The sequence below is a fragment of the Heterocephalus glaber genome, unplaced genomic scaffold (assembly GCF_053883595.1).
Source record: "Heterocephalus glaber isolate CG9 unplaced genomic scaffold, H.glaber_assembly_v1.0 deba00001550, whole genome shotgun sequence".
Classification (NCBI taxonomy): Eukaryota; Metazoa; Chordata; class Mammalia; order Rodentia; family Bathyergidae; genus Heterocephalus; species Heterocephalus glaber.
In genome coordinates this window covers 22,285,233-22,305,592 of record NW_028258343.1, presented here as the reverse complement: position 1 = coordinate 22,305,592, position 20,360 = coordinate 22,285,233, and the positions used below count along the sequence as shown (strand labels likewise).

General features: G+C 45.4%; 1 pseudogene; it reads left to right on the top strand.

Annotated features, from left to right (window-relative positions):
- The first annotated feature begins 343 nt into the window (after positions 1-343).
- On the top strand, positions 344-18,769 carry LOC147824273 (mitochondrial nucleoid-associated protein 1-like; annotated as a pseudogene).
- The last annotated feature ends 1,591 nt before the right edge of the window (positions 18,770-20,360 follow it).

Here is a 20,360-nt window from a genome sequence, read left to right as displayed (position 1 = left end):
TCACAATTGCCCTACTATGCAATAGAAGAGCAGAGTTTATTTCTCCTATCTACCTGCAAACCAGTGTGCATTGACCAACCTTTCCACATCACTCCCTCCCTACTTTCTCCAGGCCTGGTAAACCTGCTGTACTCTCAGCTCCAAAGAGACTGACATTTTAGATTCTGCACAAGTGTGATTATGCTGTATATGTCTTTCTGTATCTGGATTATTTCAATCAACATGTTGTCAATGACAAGATTTCATCTTTATATAGGGCTGAAGAATATTCCACTATAAATATATGCACATTATATATGTATATAATTTTCATGTTTTTTTATCCATCCTTAAATTGTTGGCCATGAAGGTTGGTTTATTGGCTATAGTGAAAAGTACTGCAAAAAGCATAAGAGTGCAGATACCTCTTCAACATACTGATTTAATTTCCTTTACATATTGTATTAAAGTTCTCTAGAGGAACTAAATCATTAGAAAATAGATGTCTAATTATCCAAGGAGATTTATTAGGTGGCTCACAGGATCAGAGGGAGGAGAGTCCACAACAGTCATCTGTCCCCTGGAGAGCCAGAAGATCCAGGAGCTACTCAGCCAAAGAAGAGAGAACCTGCAGAACAAGACAGGTCAAGAATGCAGCACCAGCCCAAGGTCACAGGCCTGGAAACTCCCTGGAGAGTCACCTGTGTGAGTCTGTTGTGGAAGGTTGAAGAAGGTGGAGATTGATGTCCAAAGGTGATGGAAAAGACTAGAGCTCTTCCAAAATGCGAACATTTCCTTCTTCTTTCCCCTTTTATCTTGTCCAGGCTACCCTATCGGTTGGTGCCAGCCACATCCAGGTGGGTCTTCCCCTCAGTTGCTGGGCTGCATGTCAATTATCTATAGACACACCCAGAACTGTGTTCCACTAATCTGCTAGGCATTTCTTCAGATGTTGAAGTTGACATAGTATGATATATACTGAGTGTATATGTCATGAGTGGATCATGAGGTAGTTCTAATTTTATTTTTTTAAGGAAACTCCATACTGTCTTCTGTGTTGGCTGTACTAATTTACATTCCTACCAATAGTGTGCAAGGGTTCCCTTTTCCTCTACATTCTTTCCAGCACTTGTTATCTTTTGTGATTTTAGTAATACATATTCTAAGTATAGTGAAGTGATATTTCATTTACATTTCCTTGATGATTAGTGATGTTGAACAATTTTTTCATATACTTGTTGGCTATTGTATATCTTATGCTAAAAATTTTCTATTAGGTCTATTGCCTATTTTTAAATTGGATGATTGTTTTCATTTTTGTATTGAATTTTTAGAGTTCCTTATGTGTTTAAACCAATCACTAGCAACTCGTATACCAATTGTTTTTGCCTCTGGCCCCAGGGGCATCCCTTTATGCAAAATGCATTTATTCCATCTCTAAGAGTTGTCCAAATCTTAATAGTTCCAGTGTTGCTGAAAAGTTCAATTCCAAAGTCTCTTCTGAGACTTAAGGCAAACTCTTACTCGAGCCCTTGTAAAAATAAAAAACTTAGTAAAATTGTGCTCATGGATTATTAAAAAATACCAAGATTAATTTACTTTTTATGAACTATGAATAATGGTAGATGTGAAATATTTCTGAGTCAAAGGAATATGTATGAAATATATACATATGTTATATCAATATGTTCTGAATTACACACTAGAGACATGTTAGAGCATCAGTGATGAGGGAACTATTCAGTAAATAGCCTCAGGAAGGTAGGACTTGAACTGTGTATTTATGGATGGAGAGATTTGGATATATGGAGAGAGAATTAAAGTCGTGATTACAAGCAAGGGAACCCAGCATAAGCAAAGGTGTGCAGATACAAAGGAGTGTGGTGTAGTAAGAGGTCAGAAACCAAGGCTGGCGACAATCGAGACAGCTCAGAAGGAGAAGTGAGGGCAAAGGAAGCTTGGATCCTGTTAACAAATTAACAGCCTAAACTTGTAAACAATCTTTAATCTGGTTTATGAATTTTACTGATAAAATAATGACACACTCATTGTTCTTTTTCACATTTGCCTTGTTCACATCTGACTTCATTTCAAGTTGAAATAGAGCTGTTTCCTTCCTGTGGAGAATCCCAGGAGGGAGGGGCATTTCCTGTACACCTGCCGGGCCACTGTGGACATGAGCCCATCACTAAGGACAGCAACACAAGCCTCATTATCTCTGTCCTCTCCCCTCTTTCCTCTTGTCTCCACCCTACCATGGCCCTACTTTCTGCCTAATAAAATCTCTGCCCCCAAAACCTTGTCTTGCTTCTGTTTGGGGGGTAACACAAACTGAGGCACTTTATTTTTTAATGAAATTAAAATATTTCATGTCTTTAATTCATCCCATAAGAGCAGCTTTACCAGCCAGGAGGTGTACTCTGTCAATAATTTCAAATAATTAGTAATCTGTAATATGAGTTCTTTTTTAAAAATCAAATTGTTTAGGGAGTTTTTTCTGATTTAAAAGTAGTTAGTGGAGCTGCCTCCAGTGGCACAATCAGCATATGGTACTTGTATAAAAGTAGCTAAGGTTTGGATAATAGTAATTAGAGATCGTAGTCTACAAAAAATCTTTTTTAAAATATTTTATAAAGTAATCAATATTTACAAATTTTACAAATGCTTCAAGTATGTAAGAATAGGATATGTAATCACTGTTGAGTAACAGAATCTGTCTAAAACATAAGTGTCTTACATATATTATTTAAGTCTCTTTTGTATTTAATCTATGTCCTTGTTCTGTAAAAAATATTAATTTTTACATTACATTCTACTTTTCATTTTGTATATTTCATTAAAATATTGTTTAGTGCATATACTTTTTATAATTACCTGGCTTAATATTTTGGCCCAGAATTTCTACTTGTTCTTGTTATAATTTTTCCATAGCTGCTTATTTCAGGTTTCTCATATGCCTGGTATAATTTATTTGTTTTCTTTTTTTTTTTTTTTTGGTAACGGGGATCAAACTTGGGACCTTACGCTTGCAAGGCAGGTGGTGGAACCACTGAGCTAAATCCCCGGCTTGGTATAATTTATTTTCAGGTTTACTTCTCAATTTCATTTGAAATATTAGATTTTTTTCCCCACTAAAAATGACAATTTCTTGTCTTTTCATCAAAGAGTCAGTGATTCCTCATAGTTTCAAGTGATCACTTTTTATGAGTTTAGCTTTTCATGTTTACTCACTTTATTTTTTGTCCCTAAATTCCGTAAACTTAATTTGACTGACATCGGCAATTACCTTTTCATTCCCTTCTTTCTTCCATCCTGATAAGCTGTCCTCCACACAAGTTTTACTATTTGTGTTAGTTACTTTTCTCTCATTGCTGAGACAAAAATACCCAACACTGAAGTTAAAGAGGGAAAGGTTTATTGATCTTATAGTTTGTAGAGGTTTCAATCCATAACTGGCTTGCTCCAAGGCAGGGTGGCAGCATGGCAACAGTTTATGGAGGACAGTAGCAAAGCAACAAGAGACCTTAACAGTGTCTGTCTCTTTTAGCTTATTCAGACTACTTAGGGTGGGCAGCACTTATGCCTTTAATCCTAGTGCCCTCAGCCCTAGGCCTCATCATGAATCAATCACATACTCTAGATTCAGCCAACTCCAAAATAGCCTATGACCACATGAGGCTTGGGGGACACCATAACACTATTTTTAACTTATTTCTAACAAACATAAGCTGCATTTATCTATTTTTATATTAACATATAGTAACAGTCATCTCTTCTGTAAAGTTTCTTTATTTGGCTACTCCATAAGAACATGAAATTTTTAGAATATTTTATATCCATCACTTCGACTCTTCAAACTCCTGCTCCGTCCATTCTGAGTCAAATTGTTAGCACATTTCTCTCCCACTTCAGCACCCCACCCATCCACAACTTCATCTACCTCTGACATTTCTTCGACTTTTAGGTTTAGGTTACTATTGGCAGTTCTCTCTCAGTTTCTCTCTTCCGTTTCGGAAGTCTTGATTTCTTGACACAGGTTAAATGCCATGTGGTTTCTCATATCAAAAAACCAAAGCATAAATCATTTTAAAAGCTAAGTAAAAGACAGGTAATAGCAAATAGGGAGATAAATCTTTTGCAAAGGGGAAGAGGACCCAGAGATGGAGGGAGGGGAGGGTGGAGAGGAAGGGGATGTGAAAAGGACTAGGGTGCTGTGTGTCACGCACCAGCTCCTCACGATGGATGTGTTCATTATGCACTGCAAACATGCACTGCTAAACAGTTCTTTTTAGAAAGTCCTGATTTCCTGATCATATTACAAATTACTTTAGGTTTTGAACCCTCTGAGACTCACCATTTCCCACTGTTTTCCCTCCTTTGCTTTTCTCTTGACCGAAAGCTCTCATGATTTAATTTTCATTTGTTAGACTAGTTCCTAGTTCCTACGTGACGGTGCATCGCTATCCTTCTGAATCCTCCCAGGCTCAGTGTGCTCATCTGCTCCCACAGGTGCTGGAGAAGGAATTTCTCAGTCACACTGTCGTCCCCTCAACACTCCTGTCACTGCTGTGCTGCACTCTGGTTTCTAACCTTATAGAGGGAAAGTCTGGTGCTAGTTTGTTTAAGGTTTGTTTTTGGTTTTTTTATAGAGAGCTTTCTTTTATTTTTGTAATGCAAAAATATAACTAAGTCATAGCTTTTCAAATTAATCCTGTCTAAGACAGTGAACCTCGTGAATCTGTAGTCTTTCATCAGCACAGGAAATTTTATTTTCTATTTGTTACTCTCTGCATATTCTTTTTCCTTTTCCTTTATGGAATTCTAACTCTTGTTATGTTCTGACTCCTGAAACTATCCAAGTTCCTTCTGTTTTCCTCATGATTTCCATCTCCTTGTGTTTTGCTTTGTTTCCATCACAGGTGTTTCTTTTCTTCACTTAACCTCCCAAATTGCTGAGCTCACACCAGGAGCATCTTCGTCCTGTTAGTCTGGTGATAGAGTTTTGGCCGGCATGCTTCACAACTGAAGGAAGTCCCTGTGTGTGCGTGTGTGTGTGTGCGCACGCCTACATGCTGTCCTTTGTTCCCGGAAGCGCTCACTCTTTCTTTCTCAAGGTTTCTCGGCCTCTCCCCTCAGTTTAGTCCGAGGAGACCTTTGAGTTGCAGCCTGGTCCTGGCCTCTCTGGTTCCTGGGTCTGCTAGCGACCAGCCCTTCTTCTGTTTCTGTCACAGTGGGGCTCTCAGCTGCTGGGCCATCCAGGAGGCCCCTCTTCAAGGGACACTTCACAAGTCACGCGTGACACCCGCAGCCGGGTGTTCGTTTTAAAAGTGTGCCGGTCCGTTATTCTTAGATCACGTACCCTGTCCTCGTCGCTGAGGCACAATACCCAATGCCTGCCACTTAGAGAAGTTCATTTTGGCTCTCACCTCTGTCCACAGAGGGGAAGCTGCTCACATCACGGTGCCCAGGAAGCAGAGAGAAGGGAGGAGCAGGGCGATCGCCCTTGCAGGCCGCAGCCCAGGACCCAGCCCTTCCCACCAGGCCCACCTAAGCGCGAGGCCAGGCCGCGGCGCCCCAGAGCCAGGCTCCCTGGACGGGCCGTGCCTCTGAGCACACGCCGAGGGGATCTAGAGAAACCACATCGGCCCTCTGCCGAGGCAAAAGGGCATCGCCGGGGGCCGCGGCCATAGCCTGCTCAGCGCTGGCCGCGTGGAGCGCAGAGGCTGCGGGGAACTGGAGTCAGGCCCGCCGGCTTCCGCAGACCCGCGGGCTCCTCCGGCCTGGCGTGGTCCTGGGGAACCGGGTCCCCTACCTGCCTCCTGCGGCGCACGGGTGAGCCTGAGAGCCACCAGCCCGTCCCCGCCACTGCCCCGCCATGCCATTTACCGCAGGGACCGCGGACGGCCTTGCCCCTCGGACCCACAGCCCCAGCACATCTGCCCATGGCCTCTCCCCACTTCCGGTCCTTGCCGGAAGCCACCTTCCTGGGCCTCCCGCGAGCTCAGGGAGGGCGCATGCGCGAGGCCCTGATGGCCAGCTGCGGGGGCGGGGGTGACATTCCCAAAGAGTTTTAAATCGTTTCATGTCTGACCATGTTCATACTTTTAAGAACTTGATCTTTAAATTATAATAAAAATTTCCACTTTAGTTTTTTTCCAAAAAGGTCAACAAACTGCAAATGCCTGTTAATAAAGACCTTAAATACTGCTTTTTTTTTAAAATGGCCTTCGAAAAAGGCTTTCCCTGTTCACTCTTTTTGAAATAGTTAAATCCCATCCTTGATCCTCTTATCCTGCTTTAGCTTTTCTTCGCACATAGTGATCCATTGGGGGGGGGGGGTAGGGGGCATTGAACCCAAGGCCAAACCTTATAGGAGCAGATTTGCAGTTTGTAGTTGCTGGTCCTCTTCATCCACAATAGTGCCTGAGATGCTATAGTCTTTCAAAATATACCTTTGAAGAGCCGGGAATTTAGCGCAGTGGTTCTGCCGCCTGCCTTGCAAGTGCAAGGACCCAAGTTCGATCCCCGGTACCAAAAAACAAAACAAAAAAAGATATACCTTTGAAATACAGAAATAAGTGAGATTCTGGAGTGAATTCTGACCTCAAAACACCTTTGTCTTTGTGACTTGGCCAGTGCAGATCTGGCTAGGTTAGCATTTCAGAAAGAAGAGAGTAAAAGAAATTCCAGGTGCTGTGGAAGCCGCTGTCCATCTGGATACTCCTGCCGTGGGCTATGGAAACATTTTAAAAACATACAATCACTTTTATTTCCAGAGGAATGAGTTTATGCGAACTCCCAGCCAAAGACAGCACATGGAATGTATGCATATATTTCGGTTTGCTCTTTAAGGGCCACATTAAAAAGACCATAAATGATTTTTAAGGATATAAACTAAGGAAGAATAATAGATACAGTGATAGCTATAAAATTTTATCAGCTAGAAAATATATAAGGAGGAGTTTAACTCAGCAGAACAGAAAAACAAATTAATCTTAAGCAGTGAGCAAGCCAAGCACTCACCCAGGTACAAGTCCAGGGCTGCCCAGCACTCAAGAATAGATAGCCCTGCTGTCTCCGTCAGTGGGATGATCCCAGCTACAACACGGAGGAGACCCGGAGGCCCAGTGTGGTGGCGGCTGAGGCAGGCCAGCCTAGGCTACATAGTGATTTCAAGGCCCCCTGGAATATAGAGCAAGACTTTGTCTTAAAAAACAAAAGATAAGAACTGCAGTTTAATATGCAGGGAAGCGGACTGCGCAGTGCTGCCTGGCAGACGCTAGCATCTCTCACCCTCTGCACAACTCCACACTGGGCCCTTTTTCCCTGGTGCCCAACACCATTCCCAGGCCCCACTGAGGGCCCCGGGGTCGAACCTACAGGACAGCACAAAGGTCTTGCTTCCCACAGCACTGTCCTGGGGTCCTGGCACCCACTCTGCCACCCCACTCTGGACATGGGAGCCTCAGATTTCCCTAGAAACCCCAACTGGTCCACCCACATCAGTGCTCAGAAAGGACTCATTAGGGAGTCCTCATCTCCTCTCCCACTTCTTCACCTCCCCAGTGCCTCCTACAATTTCTTTTTATTTATCTAGTTTTAATTTTTAGTTTTTACTCTTCCAGGTTTGCAGTACGTAATGATTGCATTCATCATGGGAAGTTGGTACATGTACATAACATATCCTGATTCTCTTTGCTTTCCCTCCCATCCCTGCCCTCCCTTCCCACATTTATTTAGGTCTAACCTTTAGAACAAATCTCTGACAATTATAGAAGTTGCTTCCTTGATAGAGGCTAATGGAGTCCACACACTACACTTGTGGGCTTAGAGTTTCCAATCAGCTTTTTAATCCACCTGCTCTTAATCGCTTCTTGTATGCATGTGAGAGAAGCTTTTCATAGGAATCATCCCAAACATCTAAACAAAAATTTCTCAGTTTACAGCAAACAAAAGCAAAAAAACACCTTTTTCCACAAAATACTGTCATCAATCTCCTTTGAGAAAAAAGGAGGCATTATTATTGCACACACACGAAACGACAGGAATCTGTTATAAACATAGTCAGACAATAAAAAGAGCTTTTGGGAATTAGAAATTTCATAGTAAAAATGAAAAACTCATCTGATCAATTGGAATAAAAATGTAGATAGATAGTAGAATAAGTAATAAATCAATGAGAGATGAAGAGAAAAAGTTTTAAAATAGAGGACTAAACCAGAGACTTCAAAATCTAAAAAAACAGGTGTTCAAGAAAAGGAAGAAAGAAGAAAGAAAAGAAGCAATCAACAATGAAATAATTCAAGACAAACTTGGATGTGGTGGTGCATGCCTGTAATCCCAGCACTTGGGAGGCTGAGGCAGGAGGATAACCTTGAGTTTGAGGCCAGCCTGGGCTACATAGCAAGCTCAAGGCCAGCCTGAATTACAAAATGAGACCCTGTCTCAAAAAAAAAGCACAAAAAAAAAAAACCTTAAGAAAAGTCTAAAGAACTGAAATTTTTAGGTTAAAAGGGTTCATTGACTGCCTCCATCATGGCTGAAAATAGACCCACCTCAGGGTACAGCATTTGAAATTCCACAACACTGGAATAGAGTGGATTCTATACTTTCTGGAGAATAAAGACTGGTCACACCCAAAGAACTAACAGAGGGAATAAATGCAGACTACTCAAATTCAGTATTGAAGAAAGGCCTTCAAATTCTGAATGAAAATTCTTTCCCAAATACAGTTTTGAAGTTTCTCAAGTAGGAAGGTGAACCTCTATACCTGACCAAGAGCTCACCTCTCACTCGCCTTTCCAAGGAGCCACTGGAAGGGGTGGACAACCTGACAGAGAGAGTCCAGGGATGACAAGGCTTGGGATAGGACAGCGGGCAGGTGCTGAGAATGGAAAGGCCAAGCTGAGGGTGGAACGAAACTTCGGACGTGCTGGACTCCCTCTGTGAGTGGTGCAGACAGACAGACACTCTGCAGTGAGCATACGCTGTTGTGAAATAACCGAACCACTCCTTTCTTTGATGGATCCCCAGTGCCGATGACATATTACAGGGAGGGGTTGCTATGTCAAGAACACAGGACCTAGGCTAACATGAACAGTTCCATTAAAACTATTACCTCTCTTGTACCCAGTATCTTAACAAAAGATGCCCGCAGAGGAGAATGCATAAACACATACACACCCACCACACCCACACACATCCCCGTCCAAACCAGAGAATTTAGACTGATGTAACTGGTGGTAGACCGAGATGTGTGTAGCCCAGATGTAATGTACAGAGAGTATCTCCGGAAGTGAGACATCCCAAGAAGCTGGAGGGTGGAAAAGGAGCATGAGGAAGACTTACTTTTCTCCATGACATCTGAATTTTTGTCACGTCTGAATTTTGTAGCATGCACATATTTTCCATTCCAAAAATTAACAAAATCAATAAAACATCCTCCCAACCCCCCAAAAGAATAGCTTTAGACTCTTTTAGGCAGTGGAAAATGGAAGTCCAGAAAACATGTCTTCTCAATTCTAAAGGAAGATGATCACCTTCTGTAATTCTGTACATAGCCCAGCTACCCAGATGTAGAAAGAATAAAAATGCTTTAGATATCCAGAGAGGATGAAGATACTTAGGTTTATAGACTTCCAGATACAGTTTCTCAGGAAGCTTGCAAAAATTGAGCAGATAAATCTGGAAAACCAATGATGAAGGATCCAGGAAGAGAAAATGCAGCCCAGAACCCAGACAAGAGGAAAGCCCTGGGGGAAGGGACCCCAAATAAGCACCGTAAACCAGTGATGCCACCCAGTTACAGCAGGGAGAAGCCCCTCCGAGGGGCTGCCCACAATGATGAAGTGAGGGAGCCCCTTGGGACCCCAAACCCGTGAAAGGAGTTTTAAAACACTAGTTTAGAGTAAACTGGTACAACCACTATGGAATCAGTATGAAGATTCTTTAAAACACTGAATCTGGAAATTCCACTCAACCCAGCTAGTCCTCCTCTAGGCATCTTCCTGAAAGAGTCAAAATCATCCTATTACAGGGACCCATACACACCCATGTTTGTAGCAGCACAATTCATAATAGTTAAATCTTGGAAGCAGCATATTTGTTGACTAACAGATGAATGGATAAAGAAAATATGGTATTTACACACAAAGGAGTACCACTTTGCCATAAAGAAGGATAAACTTGAGTCATTTGTAGGAAAATGGATGCACCTTGAGAACACAATGTTAAGTGAAATGAATCAGAGACACAAGCTTAAATATTGCATGGATTCCCTTATATGAGAAACCAAAAATATAAAGAAAGAGCAAAATAAAAAACATAGATAACAGGAAGTAGGGAGATAGCCCTTCTGCAAAAGAGAAGGGAGGGGCAGGGATTTAGCTCAGTGGTTCCGCTGCCTGCCTCTCAAGGGCAAGACCCTGAGTTCTATCCCCAGTACCAAAAAACAAACACAAAATAAAAGAGAAGGGAACCAAGATATGGGGGGGGTGTGTGTGTGAAAAAAGAATTAATATGTGTTTGGTACGTGTCTAACTTCCCACAAGGAATGTGGTCATCATGTCCTGCAAGCATGATGTACTCAAGCAAGAATGAGTACATCCTGCAAGCATGAACTCATAAAAATAAAAATGAAAAACCAGAAAGCTGTCTGGTGCCTTCCGGGCCCTGCCTGCGGGGAGCCCCACTCCCGTCCACCCCAGCCCTGCTGTCTTAGGAGAGATGGCCTTGCACACCACTCCAGGTCTCTGGGAGCAGAAGCTGAAATGATCAGGAAGGGAAGAAGATTATTTATTTCCAGCTTCCTCAGTGTGAGTACTGTGGATGGGTGAGTTCATTAGATCTCCGGTAGGCAGGTAGACAGGGCGGCCCACAAGGAGCCAGCATGAAGGACAGTGAAGACACACTCACTGAAGGCCAGCATTGTAAAGGAGAGAAACTACACACCCATTAGGATGAACAGCAGTGACTGACATTCTAAATAGGTGTCAGTCACCTGGGTGGGGGGTCAAGGTTTTAACCCAGCCTCTCCAGGAAATATGCCTGACCCACCCTTCCTGAAAATCCTTGTATGCTTGCTATGTGACTTGCTTCCCAATTGGATGCCGTTACCCAAGTGACTGTCCTTGTAACCTTATTGGGTGCTCATGGCTGTGGCCCACGTTGTAGCCATGTGGGTTTCACCCTATAAAACTCCTCTGTAAAGTGAGGTCTTTGTCCACCCGCTCGGGACCCCTCCTGCCCATCAGAAGTTTTCCTATCAATACATATCTTCCTACTTTTAAACTCCGTGTTCCTAGGACTCATTCTTCAATTTCTAGAGAACAAGAACTTGGTATATCATAGTTAACAGGTTGGGAGATACAACATTTCATATTTCCCCCCAACAGGAGGATTGCCACCTAAGGCCAACCTGGGCTACATGGTGAGTTCAAGGCCAGCCTGCACTACATGGTGAGACCCTGTCTCAAAAAAAAACCCAAAAAAACTCTCCTCTTTATTTATAATGCCAGGATGAGTTGTGTATTATTATTACAGAAAAAGAATGTGATGGGTGATAGATTTCCCTCCAGTTTAGGGTGGCTGCTGTATACAATAGCTACCTTCTTTCCAACATGCCCCTATTCCCACCAAGAGTAACCTGATGCTCGCTCTCCTCCTGGCAACCAGTGATGTCACAGGCTCCTCCAGTCCCTAGCCACTACCTCACTCAATCCCACCTCAACTCCTACAAGCCCCTATAAAAGGCACTTGCTGTTCTGGCCATATTGCTTTTGTCTCTCCTTTGTTCAGAGACAGCCTGGCAGATCTAGTCCCCTAATAAAGGCTTGTTGTGGCCTGGTCTGGTCTTGGTCTTCAGCCTTTTACCTGACAATGGGGAAGTAAAGAAAAGCCATTTCCTTCTGACAGAGAGGTGGACGGAAGAAAGAAGGAAGTGTGACTCACAGATCCTACTGGGATTCCCATCTCATTCCCAGAGGACGTGTTCCTCTGGGAGAACTACAGGGGCAGCGCCCAGCCCATCTTGGTCCTCAGGACTCAGCAAGGACACTACCTCCCTGCAGAGCCCGGGGACTCAGCAGTCTCTGGTCTCAGCCGTTTGGGTCCTGCTCCTCACTGCAGCTGTGAGTGGAGACAGGGTTGCAGGAGCCTGGAAGCCCAGAGCTCTGGCCGAGCTTTCTTATCCTTATACTCAGAATGATTTCACAGTACAGCATGGAGCAGTTTGTGTGAATTACATGAGAGGACTGAAAACTGCTCGGCACAGTTGATGTGAGATGTGTGAATATCTTCTCTTCATTAGGTGCAGGAATGACACCTTAGTCTTCTCTGTGGAAGCTGCAGCTCCTTTGTGTTTACCAACACCCGAGATGAAGATGGAAGCAGCAGTCTCTTCTCCTCCTTGGGTCCTCTAGTCTAAGTGCATATTCCAAAGCCTTCAGCATGAGCACTGAAGAATAAAGCATTGATGAGTAGATGGAGAATGGAGAGAGATGACAGTGATATAGAGGAAGAGTTGTAACTCCCAAACCTGCTAGGTACCCGAAACCCAAGTTCGTGTTCTCTAAAATCAAAGAATGAATTCCAGAAACATCGGAGGTTAAGAGTAGGAAAAATTTATTGAGAGAAAGAAAGCTTCTGCCTAAGAGAGACAGAAGGGGGACCGAGAAGTGGGTTGCCCGCACATAGAACTTCTCAAAGGTGTTTTATGGGGCAAAGCCACGAGGTGAGGTGGGTTCAAGGTGGGAAAAGACTATAGTCAACTAATAAGATTTCAAGTATAGTACCTTAGGTAATATTGATCCAATGAGAAATTACAAAGTGGACAAAACTATGAGTAACCCATGAGATTATGACAAGTATAGTCGCTTAGGTAATATTGATTAAATGGGGACCCAGTGGGGACACAAGTCAAGTAGCAAGCTACAAGGAATGGACAAGGATTTTCGGTGGAAAGGGGTGGGTCAGGGATCTTTCTGGGACGATCTTTGCCCCCCATCCAGGTGACTGATTCCTATTTAGAATATCAATCACTGCTATTCACCCTTAGGGAAAGCACATGGGTGTGGTATTTTTTCTTTTACAATGCTGACTTTCAGTGAATGGGTCTTCATTTTCTTCCCTATAGGTTCCTCTACTGTCCTCCATGTTGGCTCCTAATGCGCTGGCCCAGTCTAACTGCCTACAAAGTATCTAATTAACTTATCTGCCTACAATATAACAGCATCAGGGGTGGCACCTGAGGCCCCGTACAGAAATCTCATTTGTGTGCTCGAACACCTGGCCTCTCTTCCTGAGAAGCACCTACTTCAGCCACATGGAAAAGTGTTCCATAACCAAACTTTCCTTTCCCCATACTATTGCTCCTTTTATTGCTTTGTAAATATCTTCTTTTTCTATCTATCAAAATTCTACTCACCCTTCAAGAGCTGTCACAAATATCTCCTTAGGTAAACTTTCCCCAATTCTGCCAGATGAGATTGATCACCACCTTGCCCTGCCCCCTCTGCTTGCTCATACCACATTGTGGTTATGTGTGGATGTCCCTACAAACCTCATGGGATCACAGATGGGACCTCTGGAAGGTGAATGGATTGTGAGGGCCAAGCCTAACCCCTATAAACTGTGAGCTAAAGTAAAACTCTCCTCCTTCAAGTTTCGACTTTCAGGTACTGAGTCTCAGTGACAAGGAAAATGACTGACAGATTTATTACCACAAGGGAGGTCAGAGCTGTGAACATTCCAGACCATGCTGTTCAGAAGCCTTTGGAACTGGCCTCCAGGAGGAGTTTGGAAGGGTTCAGACATGCCTGCTCGAGAACAGCCCTAAAATGCTGTATCTGAGGATGATGGCAGATTCTTGTCAGAGGTCAGAATGCTGACTGCACTGCAGCCAATAAAGACCAGGATCTGCCGAGGATTTAGCTCAGTGGTTCCACCACCTGCCTCGCAAGTGCAAGGTCCCAAGTTCAATCCCTGGTACCAATAAATAAATAAATAAATAAATAAATAAATAAATAAATACCAGGATCAGGAGGTGTCAGTTCGGAACAAGGACTGCATGGGTAGTTGGAGTTCAAGTCATTAGTCTTATGCTCTGCCGGGTAATTTGTTTACACTCATGTCCTAAGACTTTAAAGGAGCCTGAGTTTAAAGGCAGCAGACTAAAGAATCTGGCAGAAAAAATTTCAAGGCAGTCCAATGTTGAGGCTGTGACATGGATACGGTTGGGGGCTTTTAATGAGGTTTATACTGAAAATTAATTTTTACTGAAATCAGTTTATACAGAAAATCAGTTTATACTGAAAAATGAACCCCCCTTTGCAGACTCAAGAGTGAAAAATGAAACACTTTGCTCTGAGAAGAGAGTCCTAGAGGGCACCCTGCTTGAAAAAGTCCACCAAGGAAGTTGGTTTCTGGGATTCTATTCACAGCGCTCAACCATCCAGGCACTCAGAGGCCTCTGCAAGTGCAATCCAAGGAAGCCTGGCTACTGCTGAAAGCAGCCACAGACCTTGGCATCATCCAAGTGGGGCTGGTTTTAGGCTAATGCAGAATGCAAGAGTGGTGGGGTCAGGAAGCCTTCCACTCAGACTTTGGAAGGCCTGGGAGGCCAGGCAGGGTGCCCCAGAGAGGGCCGTGAGGGAGGCTGTGAGTGTGAAGCTGAAGGTGCAGTGGAGACCCCAGAAGGTTGGGGAAGCCAGGAGCTTGAACGATCTGAGGAGAGGGGCAGGAAGTGACCAAAGCTGGCCCAAGAGAGAAGCCAAGGGAGTTTCAACCACCAGCCATGCCACAGGGGCAGAGGCACCCAAGCTCGAATCCCTCCACAGATTGTCCCAGGTTCTGGACCTGTAACTACGGGATTTAATGTATGCTCTGCTGGGCTTGGTCTTGCTTTGGTCCCATTCCTTTCTGACCCCTATTTCTACCTTTTGGAATGGAAATATTTATCTTGTGCCATTGTGTGTTGGAAGTGTCTAACTTCCTTTTCATCTGTACAGGGGCTCCCAGCTGAGAGTTTGCCCTAAATCTCAGAGGAGACTTGGGACTTGGACTTTCAGCAGTGCTGAAACTGTTAGGACTTTGGCAACTCTTAGAGATGGACTAAATGCCTTTTGCGTAAAGAGATGTGCATGAGTCTTTGGCGGGCCCTTCCTCCTCCTCCTTGCTTGATAGCTACTGTTTCCTGCTGGCCCTGCCATGGACTGTCTCTCCTCTGCCATGCCACCGTATGTTAGAAATAGCCAAGTATGGACTGAGACCTCTACAAACTGTGAACTAAAATAACCTTTCATCCTTTAACTTGTGGGTGTCAGGTATCTTGTCCCAGCAATGAGAAAGTAAATAAGACCAGTGGTAATTTCTCACATGTTAGCCATTTTGATTTTGTTAGTCAAATAGTTTGTCCATTTATGTATTATAGGTATCAATAGTATTTGATGCGATCTGAATTCATTTTCTACTAGGTTTTCTTTTCACTTTATTTTATGCATGTGCTACAAATATTTTTATTCTATTACTTGACTTTTATGTGTGGAAGATCAATTTTCCCCCCTTAGGAAATTTCTTCAATACAAATTGGAGAAATAAGTCTTATATGAAAAGTGAGCATGTTTTATCTGTATTCTTATTGAATCTATTTAGCAGAAAACATAACTTTTAGTTTATAGAACACCCAAGCGTGGCAAGTTTTTCTCTTTCCATGTTCTTGGTGCCATTTCTAAGAAAATGAATGCTGTTGTTTGGGTCTATGGTATTTTAAATGTTTCCTATTCTTCTTGTACGTTTTAGAAGGAGTTTTCAGAAGCAAAAATGGAATTCTCAAGAGAAGGCAGATAAAGTGATGAAAAGGCCATTAACACCATTTTTATTGCCTTTAAAATAACAACTGGACTATAAAACCTCTTATAAAAGTCAAAGACAGTGGGTCCTCAGAATCAAGAGGATGTAGTTGACCCCTCCTTAGCTCATTTTATCTCAGCTACTCCAGCAATGAGTCCTGCAAAAATGCAATCTCATTGGATACTTATAAGCCATGATGCCCAGGGAGGGAATCACAATAGGAGACACCTAATAGCAGTCACGACTGTCTCTGGGGATGGGGTAGGTAGCATTTCAGCAAATGCTGTGGCCTTCTTTTTAAAAAAGCAGCAACTGGTACATAAGGCTTTATACATCATGTTTTTTAGAAAAGTGGGTGTAAGTTTTATGATGCTAACATGACACTGCAAGTTGTTAAAAAGGGCCATTCTTTCACACTTATAATCCTGGCCCCAAGGAAGCTGAGGCAGGAGGATTCCCGTAAGCTCAAGGCCATCCTGAACTATATAGTAAGACCCTCTCTCAAGACCAGAAAAAACACCAACAACAAAAGGAGCCTTGATTTCTTCACAGAGTGTGAGCCATACCCTGATGGTCTCATCAGGAGGGACAAGACCCCAGAGGCCTCTCTGGCCAGCCTGGTTGGGTTCCTGGCTGTGAGGCGGCTGTGATGGATGGGAACACACAGGACTCTTGAGTCCGCCTCTGGTCTCTGTCATCTGCGGGACTGAATCTCCTGAAGTCGGAGAGCCTGGAGCGGTTGGCGGTGTGGCCCTGGTGGGCAGGCAGTGCCAGCTGCTGAAGCTCTCAGTGAGGGGAGCACAGACCCAAGAGCCTGCCTCTCTGTCTCTGTCTCTCTCTCTCTCTCTCTCTCTCTCTCTCTCTCTCTCTCTCTCTCTCACTCCTCCCCAACTGGAGGGTCTGTGGCTCAGCCAGCAGCTGGCTACCCCTCCCCCATGCTCCTCTTTCACCCCAGCGGACAGGACAGTTGGCTTCAGTGTCCTCCCTGGCTATGAAACTGCCCTTCTCACTCCAGCATGCGAGCAGCCAGGCAGCATGGCGCCCTCCCCACTCCTGCCTTTCTGAGGAAGGGAAGGGGCAGCTGCGCAGAGAAGTCAGCAAGGGAGGGAGCTGGGCCCTTTATTTCCATGCACAATACACCTCAATGCAGCAAGCTTTCAGCCCTGAGCCTCCTGAAGCAGGCCTGCAGATGCTACCTAAGCCACATCCCTGGTGGCGTTAGCCTCAGAGGGCGCCCTTCTGCCTTCTGACCCCTGTGCTGCTGTGCAGGCCCTGCCTAAGGAAAGACTCCGGTGCCCGTAGCATCAGCTGGGGCTGCTCCGCTGTTCCCATCTCCCCAGGTACGGAGGCTGCTTGCCGTGTGGCTGAAGATAACTCCATGATCAGAAAGCCCAGGGGTCCAGGAGAACCAGCAGCCAAGTTAGCTGTCTCCTAGGGGAGCTAGGGGAGAGCATGAGTGATATTTGGCCCACATGGAAGTGCGTCCTAAATGACTGAAACCCACTTGCCGTACTGAGGGGCATAGGGCCAACCACACCTACTGATCCCAAAGTCTCCCAGTCAAAGCCATCTACCCATCCACATGCTAAAAAATGAAAGAGCTGACCAGGGACTGAACTGAAACCAGAGGGCAAGGGTTTAAGACAAAGAGTGAGGAAAGAAATGCCAAACTGAGATGGGACAAATCAGGACCCGCAATTGCCTCCTGTCCACACTAGCTGTTGGCTTGGAAAGAGCAAGTACTACAAAGGATCAAAATCAGCTCACCTTCAAAATGTTAAAACATACTAAACCAAAGGTTACTTTCCAAGGAGAAACTAAAGCTTAGTTTTATGCATCAAATGACAATTCTCCCTAATGAGAACTTGCCCAAGATGTGCCTCTATCTGAAGAAAGTGGTTGTAATCCTTCGGAAACAGAAGCATTGTTACCGGCTGGCTCAGTGAAACCTTCCTTGTTGAGCCTTCTTCATTTGTACCTAAAGATGGACAACCCACGGCTGCAAATTTGAAACTGGACAGTTGGCCCCCAGAGCCAGGGACATCCGGTAAAAGCACTGGATATGGCTACCAGGAGGACCATCCATGTCCAAGGAATCTCACTGATAGGGTTCAAAGAGTAACAGCAGCCATGCTGGGCAAGGAGAGTGATCCCAGAGGCAGAGGCCACCTCCCAGGAATCTCCACTGGCATTGAAGACACTGAGACTCAGAGAAAGAAGTCAGAATCGCTCATGTTGGGCCTTCACATTAGCACGTTAGCTAAAATCCAAGTTGAGAATGAAGGGAAAGGACTTGGCCTTGGAGCAGGGGGGTGTGCGAGCAAAGGAGATGCAGAGAAGAGTAGACCTGCAACAGGGATGCGGAAGTGGGGTTGTGTGAGCTCCACAAGCTGCAGCTCTGGTGATTCACCCACAGAAGAGAAACCGAAAGATGAAGCCACTTTTAAAGTTCTCTCCGTGGGCAGGTGGCTGCCTACGTCGAGTCACTTCCTGTGTCACAGTCAAATCATCAAAGTCTTGCCTCTCTGGCTATGAAATCTCTTCAAGAAGAGAAAACACAATTCTGCAGTCACAACCAAGTCCCAGGCATACAGTTGTTAGGGGACAGTGAGGAAGCTGCATCTCTGGAGCCCAAATCCTGGGTCAGCCCCAGGCTTTGCACCCTGGGCCCCAGCGTCTAACATCTGCCCAGCATCACCTTGCTAAAAGCGCCCTCATTAACCATGTTGCTGCCACCGAGGAGACCCTTCCTGCTCCCTGGGGCCGGAGCAGTTTCCAGGGCTTCATTCGTGTTGTCTCAGGCTAGGGGGGTGGCAGGGAAGCCTCGGTACCGGAACTCAATGGCGCAGAAGCCCCAGCTGCCCGGTCCCCGGAGAGGAAGGCTCTCTCCCAACTTCCTGTGCTGGAAAGAAGCTGGATGGCTTCGAGGAGTTTGGAACCCTGACCAGGCCTACCTCTTCTCAGCTTCCCCGTAAGGAGGCTCTTGGGAGGTGCACAGAAAGAAGGCCCTAAGAAGACCCCCGCCATAAAGGAGTGGGCTTGGAGCACCACCCAGCTCTCCACCACTGCTCCATGCTGAGCTGCCGCTGGAGCTTCAGGCATCTGAGGTGGCAGCTTGAGCTCCAAGCAAGCCTCCCGGCCATGTGCCCAGAAATCCAGCACCAGACCCCCCGAAGCAATCCAGTCTGCCTGCCCATTGTCCTGAGGAAGAGTGATAGCAGCCCCCAGGCCACCTACGTCCTCCACAAGACCGCTGCTGAAAGTTGGAAACATTCCAGGAGGCTGAGGTAGGAGCATCAGAAGTCTGAGCCCAGCCTGGGCATCTGAGCAAGACGCTGCCCCGAAATTTCAAAAGGGCTGAGGATGTAGCTCAGTGTGAAGGCCCTGGGTTCAATTTCAGACAGAGGGAGTAAATGCCTAAGCCTCCAGCCAAAACTCACATGTGCATGGATGAGGCCCATGCTGCCTAGTTCTGCTTAATCCTCAGTAATACTTGGAATAAGAGATTACAGGGAGACAGTGTTTTTCTAAACGTTCAAATACTTAGCTGTTAGACAGGTGCCAAGACGCAGGCCTGTATCCCAGCTGCTTGGGAAGCTGAGACGGAGTGATTACAAGTTGGAAAACTTCGTGAGACCTTGTTTCAAAATAAAGTTTGTAAAAGGGCACGGACACAGCCCAGTGTTGGAGCACATGCTTAGCATGCATGAGGCCCAGGATTCCATCTGTACCAGGAAAAAGTAAAGGAAAAGCCACGGTGTTATACTATCCCCAGGCTACTCTGTGCTTTATGGAAAAGCCGTACATTATTGTTGTCACTCTTCACGATAAAAGTGTTAAAAGAAAGAAAGACGCACTTCGGTGTTCCTGCAAACCTGCTTGGGGTTTATGTCTCGGGTAGAGAGCGCTCCAAATCTCCTGTAAGTCTACCCGCGAGCTTCATTCTGAGCAGCAGGAAGAGCGAATTGGCCTCTGAGCTGTTAGCCCGAAGAGCTCCAGAGCCCGCAGCGAGGGGCCCAGCGAGCAGCCGGAAGCAGAGACCGGGCCTGAGCAGCACCGGGGGGGGCGGAGCTGGGCTGCAGCGTCCAGCGCCAACCGCACCTGGAGGTGGAGGCCAGCAGCGGTGACCAGCAGGGAGGACGTGAAGCCGACCGGCCCCGCTGTGTCGACCGCGAGCGCAGCCGCACTTGGTCAATTCACGACTCCCATGAACCCAACAGAAGAACCCCAGGCTGGCAGGCAGCAAGTGTACAGGACAGAGGCCAGCTCTGCCTGGGTTTTGCGGAGAAACAGAATGCGAAGACTCGGGTCATGGCTCCAGTCCTAGTACGTCATGAGCATGATAATAAAACCTAATTAATAAGTTGCATTGAACCCTCTATGCAAGGGCACTACATTAAACCTGTGTCTGCCTTGCCCCAAGTTGAGCAGGGCCCCACACATGCTGTCACCGTTTCCCCTGCCTTTTCCCTTTGTTTTCTGAGAGACGGTCTCGCTCTGGAGCCCTGGCCTTGAAGCCCTATGTCGCCCAGGCT